Below are 7,731 nucleotides of genomic sequence, written 5' to 3' on the forward strand. Positions count from 1 at the left end.
GGGAGAGAAAAACAGAAAATCAATGATGAGAGAGAATCATGGATCAGCTGCCTCCTACATGCCCCCCACTGGGGATTGAGCCTGCACCTCAGGCATGTGCCCTTGACAGGAATCGAACCCTGACCCCACAGTCCGCAGGCTGACACTCTATCCACTGAGCCAAACCAGCTATGGCTGAACAAGTACTTTTTAAAAGGTAAAGATAATCGTAACTGGTTTTGGCTCAGTGGATAGAGCATGGGCCTGCAGACTGAAAGGCCCCAGGTTCAATTCCGGTCAAGGGCATGTACCTTGGTTGCGGGCACATCCCCAGTAGGCGGTGTGCAGGAGGCAGCTGATCGATGTTTCTCTCTTATTGATGTTTCTAACTCTCTACCCCACTCCCTTCCTCTCTGTAAAAAACCAAAAAAATTTATAAAATATATTTAAAAAAAGAAAGAAAAAGGTAAAGATAATACATTATGAACAACAAAATGACAACAAATACATGTCTATCAACAAGTGAATCTAAAAATCAAATGAATAAAAAAATCAGATGAACAGAACAAACTGGTGAACAGAATGGAATCAGGGGCTTGGGAATGTGACAGACTGATGGTTCTCAGAGGGTAGGGGGTGTAGGGTGGTGCGGGAAGAGAATAGAAAAAGATCTTACTTGCGTATATACATTACCTATGGACACAGACAATAGGGTGGCAAGGGCCTGGAGTCAGGTGGGAACTGGGTGGAGGGGAGCTATTGGAGGGGGGGGGAAGAGGGGCATCTGTAATAATCTCAACAATATTGAAAAAAAAAAGTATTTTCTTAATAGATGTCATGTCTCCAGTTACTTAACCAGCTTGAAATCTGTACGTTCAAAATTGCATATTTTTATCAAAGGCAGATCACTTAGGATTGACCATATTATAGACTTGTACCAGAAAAAGTGTTTTGTTTTTTTCTCTTTAGCATATTAGTAAACACTGGAAATAGGTTTGAGTATAATGATTTAGAATATTCTAAAATATTGAATTCATTTTTGGAAAATATTCATCTAAATATAAATCTCCAAATATGGTACATTTTGGCAATCATAAGAGGGTCTTTCTCACTGTATTATTTCCCACCAGATTTCATTAGGAGGAATAAAGTATAAATTATATATTTTTATGATGTTATACTAACAAAACTACTTTTAGTAAATCTGGCAAGAGAATAGATATTAAAAGTGCTCATCACAAGAAAAAAAGTATTGCTAACTGGTGATGGATGTTAATATATATAAATATCAAATCATTACATTGTATACCTGGAAGTAATACGGTATACGTCAATTATACCTCAATTAAAAAATCACCAAAAATATGCATTTGCCTGCACAATGGAATCCTCCACATAAACTTCCTGCCCTAGTATAATTACCTGGTAGAAATCCAGAGCTCTACATTGTCAGGGAACTCTTAATATTTTCTCAGAGAAGCCTTAAGTGAATGTGACAGTTAATAGTCATTATTGACCTAGAATTGAAGCAGTAATTAAGCAATGCAGTCTGGGTGGGGAGGGTATCTTGCCTAGTCTTGCTCCGTGATCCTTTTGATTTAAAGGTTCCTAATCTGACATTATTAAGCTCATTATTATTTTCTGTCAGAGTTTAAGATTTAAATCATTACATAGAACATCTTTTACACTTTATATACCCATTTTATTCCAAAGCAGATTTATTATAGACTTAAACTCTAATGAAAGAAAGGTAAAAAGAGAAGAAAGGAAGAAAGAAAGAAAGAAAGAAAGAAAGAAAGAAAGAAAGAAAGAAAGAGAATGAAAGAAAAAGAAAAAACAAAAAGAAACAGATTTAATTCAAGTTTCAACTACTTTTATTTAGAGTGGATAGCTAATTCCGTAAATGGACTGGAAACATAAAAGTAAATGTGTTCTTTGCTTTTGAGGTCCTCCATGATTTTAGGAGGCTTGCAATTTTCACTGTCATCGAGATATTTTGTCTCAGTGCATTTAAAATTTGTATATGATGAGGAGGTAAGAAGAGCTCAAGGGGATATTTGTTAAGTGCCTTTTAAGTGCTATGTGCTCTTCTTACTCCTTTATTCTCATTGGCCTATTTAATTGTCACATCAATCCTACTTTTACTGTTATTTTAATGAAAAAGATAACTGAGACTCAAAGTGTTTATCTTGCTCTATCAAAATTACAAAACTTTCCATTTTACAATTCTTTCTCTCAATGTTAAAAAGAAATTTACTTTCTCCAGTAGCCAATGATAAAAACAGAATTTTCTGGATAAAGAGATATTGGACACAAATTATAATTTCACCATAAATAGTTGATATCAGCTCATTAGAAAGGAAACCTGCCTATGGTAAACTAATCTAAGTAAGCATGAGTTATTAAGCAATTAAGACATATTTTACTCCTAATATTTGTAATCAATTTCTTACAAAAGCCTATAAGAATAAAAATTATGAGTCATTGACCCCACAAATATTTGTGGAGCACCTCTTACAGGCCAGACCTTACTTAGGAACTGGAGAATTTATTATGTCCCTCACAGGTGGCATTACTACATTTAAGAAATAAATTGTTATTTCTTTAAGACTCTTTAGCTTAGGATTTCTGTTATGTAAACACAAATGTACTACTAAATAATACAGATGGATCTAATATAGATGTATTCTTCTCAATGGAACTAGAACTATTCTGAAATATTGGGTCACTATTTTTATAAAATTTCTAGAATAACAAAACATATATGATTTCTCACAGGTGGTCATTTAAAAAATGTCCTTTACCTTTTAGAGACTCCTTAAAATGAATAATTGGCTAATAGATTTCAAATATTAAGGCCATCAGTTTTTCTTCAAAAAAGAAGCTATGTACATATTTTAACATATAGAGTAACCAAAAATAAAGCTATTGTTTGACAATTTATAAAATATTATGTTAAAATCATACATTAATAAAGTAACCTGTGTGTCATAGGGTATAGATACTCACTATTTCAGAAACTTAATATATAACTATTTGAACTTGATAAGACGTTGTAACCTAATTTGTTTTATGAAGCCATACACTCAATCTTAAGGAACTTTGAGGCACAAATAGCCGGGGGCTAAATTCCTTTCGGCAATATAAATACTATTATGAAACAGGAAGAGGAAATCAATTTTCTAAAATTGGAATCAGAGACTCATTAAAATATTCATTATGTATATGAGATATTCTTGTGGCCTACAGAGTACCTGCCTACGTGACAGAACAGCTACTAAGGCCAAAAACTTGCATCATTGGGAAAATGATTTTATAGGTGACAAATGTTAGCAGTTAAAGTTCACTTCTGTATAACATTATACCACATAGTAAAAAAACAACAACAACACTGTCATATTTTATTTTTCTAAAACTTTTAAACAATCTTATTATAATGGGAAAATTACATTGATATTACATGGAATAATAAAGTGATCTATATGTGTATTGTCTGTCTATGGCAAATTTGCTGAACTATGCTTAATCTACAAACAGTGAGATGCATATATAACTACACAATGTGATAAAATATTTTTGTCATGTTTTCTGTAGGAAAGGGAAAATTATTTCTTGAAGAACTTCTACTTTGTTTCTTAAGTTTTATTCTATTTAGCATTCCTAGAAGAGAAATGAAGTTGACTGCATTATAAAGAGACAGACCTGAGTGCAATATGAGAGTAATTTTCTTCCCCTAGGTCCTTTTTAAAAAATCACTGTGATGGATTTTGAAATAAAGGAATGGTTTGCCCTTCTCATGATGAAAGTCAATGGAAACATTCATGAAACTTATAGGTCTTTTCAACAAATGGTGCCAGAACAAGTAGACATCCATATATATATATATAAAATAGAGACAGACCTTACACCTGCACAAAATTAATTTAAAATAGATCACAGAACTAAATATAAAATTATAAAACTCCTAGAAGGTAACAAAGGAGAAAATCTATGTAACCTTGGCTTCGGCAATGACTTTTTTGATACAACAACCAGAGGCGTGATCCAAGAAAGAAATAATTGATGAACTGGACTTCACTAGAAATTTATGCTCTGCAAAAGACACTGTCAAAAAAAAAATTGCAAGAGAGCAACTGGGAGAAAATATTTGCAAAAGACATATCTGATAAAGGACTGTTACACAAAATATGCAAAGACTCTTTAAGTTCAATAATAAGAAAACAATTCTATTAAAAAAGGGACCAAAGACCTTAACAGACAACTCACCAAAGAAGGCATACATTTGGAAAATATTCACACAAAACATGCTCCATATGATATGTCATCAGGAAAATTCAAATTAAACCATAATAAGATGCAACTACATGGGTATTGAATTGGCCAAAACGCAGAACACTAACAAAGCCAAGTGCTGATGAGGGAATGAGAAATGTACAGCCACTTTGGAAGACAGTCAGGCGGTTTCTCTAGGAAAATCTCATCTCTCTTTTTAGACTTCCTAAGTGAATAAGTGAATCCCATCCAGGACTATTTCTCTTATTTAAAGTCTCCTTTTTAGACACTAATTACACTTACAAAATTCCTTTGCAGCAGCACCTGGAATCATTTTTGATGAAAACTGTGTGGGCTATTGGTCAGCCTAGCCACAATTGCACATTAAACACAAACAAGAATAATTAATGTTCTTTATATATTTTAGGATAAATTTGAAATTCATAAATGTATCTAAGTGTTTAATTAATCTAAGAACCAGCATTAATAATGAAGTTAAAAAATTTTACAGAGAAAATGAAAAAAAAAAAGTAGATTCACAATTGAGATAAATATGGCAAATAAGAACATTTTGTAGTGGGCTGTAGTGTCACGTAACTTAGGAGCCATTATAAGATTAAAACGTTTCATACTTTTTTATTACATCTTTATTGTCGAGAATATTACAGATGTCCCTCTGTTCTCCCATTGCCTCCCCTTCATCCGGTTCCCACCCTGCCCCTTGCTCCTCACGGGAGGCCTCCGCGGCCAAGATAACCCTCTTGAATAAAAACACACCACATGTGGATGTTGGACCAACCCATTCCCCACCTCCGCCCTTCCTACCAGTCTTCTGTGCTGTCTTCTTTAATTCTCTATTTGTAATTCTTCCATTCTGCCATATTTCAAGCAGTTCTGAATGGTGGTTGTTCTGTATTTTAGTTGTAATTTTGATGTGGTTGTGGGCGGTGGTGAGTACCATGTTTACCAATGCCACCATTCTGGTTTTCTCTCTTGAAACTCTTCATTCTTAATATGTTTTACATTTCATACAAATATCAGAAAATCTAATTTTGTCTTCAAGTCAGATAATGTTTTTCAGATTTGTTAAGGAAATTAATTTTGCTGAGTACCCATGGCGAAAAAATACTAAAGAGGAAGGCTGTGCTGATTAGTGTTACATAGGTGGTACTTTTTATGGAGCAATGTGAATATAAAACATACAAAGGTACACACACATCACTTGAGTACAACACACATGGACATATCCTTTAGTCTTTTATCACACCCATACCTTCATCTTCTAATCTTCTTTTCAAATGTAGCCCAAGACCTAGAGAATTGCAGAGTTCTATTCTGTGTTCCATATTAGTAAGAATTATGCAAACCAAACAGGAGCAGATGGTGGGTTATTTTTCCTGAAGGAAGAACCAAAATGCATAAAATTTTAGTCTACGACGTTAATTTTTCAGGTGTATGAGCCTTAGTTGACAGTGTTCATTGTTATCCTCCCAGAGCTAGGTTTCTGCTTTTCCCATTACTGAAAGCAATGAGGACTCAGCCTTAAAGATCACCTTGGTTTCAGTTTGTCAGTGTGTGTTATGAAGAGGTACTCCAGGAAATAAATATTTCTATTCTTAACAAAGATTTTTAGACTACTCTTCCTTTTTTTTAAAAAAAAATATATTTCTTTATTGATTTCAGAGAGGAAGAGAGGAGAGAGAGATAGAAACATCAGTGATGAGAGAGAATCATTGATCGGCTGCCTCCTGCACCCCCCCTACTGGGGATTGAGCCGCAACCCAGGCACGTGCCCTCGGCCTGAATCGAACCTGGGACATCCCAGTCCGCAGGCTGACACTCTATCCACTGAGCCAAGTCGGCTAGGACTGCTCTTCCTTTTTTAATTTCATTTTTGTTCTTGAAAGCTGCACCCGAAGGTCAGAAATGCTATCAATACACATTTCTTGCATGAATGATTAACTGAAAAATAAATTAATATATATGTATACATATATATATTCAAAATAGTCTGTCTACCACATGTGAATTCAATTACTTTCCATAATAGTGAGGATAATAGTCAACAACATTGCTATCCTTAGCAAACTTCATGTTAGATATAGCCTTTGATTTTGAATTTATTGACTAAATTCCTCAAATATGTTTCTGTACCCACCTAATGTCACCTAAGTGACTATCTACTTGGACCTTTTCCTAGATATTAGCAAATAGAACACAAATGATGCTATCTGGTCTCTATTCAAATTAGAGAGATGGTTAGAAACATAATATTTAATAGGTTAGAAGAAAATAGAATAATAGTGACTAAAAGACCAATAGAAAATGTTCTTGTTTTTACTTGTCTTTGAAAGTACATTTAGGCACAGAGTCCTGAATTTAAGCCTGTTCAACTTGTGGCTTAATTCTCCCTGGTGTAATTCATTTTACCCATGCCAGAAGTCCAGTTAAAGTAATGTAATGCTTTTAATTATTATCTTTCACATGTAAAATTTGCAATTATTTCCCAGAAATGAAGCATCTAATCTAAAAATAGAACAAACATGGTAATTGACCATACCTTCACTACACTTCCCATTGGCTAATCAGGGTGATATGCAAATTAGCTGCCAACAAAGATGGTGGTTAATTTGCATATGTAGGCACAATGATGGGAGGCGAAGGGGAAGGACGGTAATCAGAAACCCAGGCAGCAGGCAAGAGCTGGGTGGCAGGGAAAAGGTGTCCCTGGGGGCCACCTTTGCCCTGCCCCCAGGCCTGGATCGGAGAATAAGGCCGCCTTTGTCCGCCCCCCAACCAGTGATTGGAGAAGCTGGATGGGGCCAGGGAAGAGGTGGACGCCAGCGTCCAGCAGCTGCCTCTTCCCTGCCCCCCCCAGCCAGGGATTGGTGACCAGATAAGCCAGAGGGGGGCAGGGAAGAGGCGGGCGGCTGCGGCCGTTGTTCGGAGAAGTACCTGTATTTTTTTTTCAAAGTACCTGTATTTTTAATAATTTCTTGACATGGTAAAAGAATTTTACATTATGATCCAAGGGTGGTGGGGTGAGGAGAAGGAGCAGCAGAACAATCCAACAAACAAAAAGGGAAACAAATGTGTGGTGGAAAGGATTTGGAGGGTGGGTAGGGGCATTGCCCCACTAAAATGCAATTGCTTTGTTACTGAGTACTATTCATGGGAAGACAGCATCCTGACTCCTTCTCTATACAGCATATTGGGAGTAAACGTGATGCATCCAGGTGGAAATATGATTAGGGGTTGGAAGACAGACAGGGAAAGAAGTCAGAAATAGACACTGAGAGAGTCACTGGCTGGCTGGCTTCAAATACTGCCTCTCTAGTAGTGATAGAATAAAGAATTGGGGGATATCTCTGGAAGGTTCAAGAGATAGGGGGCAACTCTTCTATGGTTTTGACTTGCCCAGCAGATTTCCACATACACACATGTACATGCCTATGTTTGCATGCACACACATATACACAT

The sequence above is a fragment of the Myotis davidii genome, unplaced genomic scaffold (assembly GCF_000327345.1).
Source record: "Myotis davidii unplaced genomic scaffold, ASM32734v1 scaffold11, whole genome shotgun sequence".
Lineage (NCBI taxonomy): Eukaryota > Metazoa > Chordata > Mammalia > Chiroptera > Vespertilionidae > Myotis > Myotis davidii.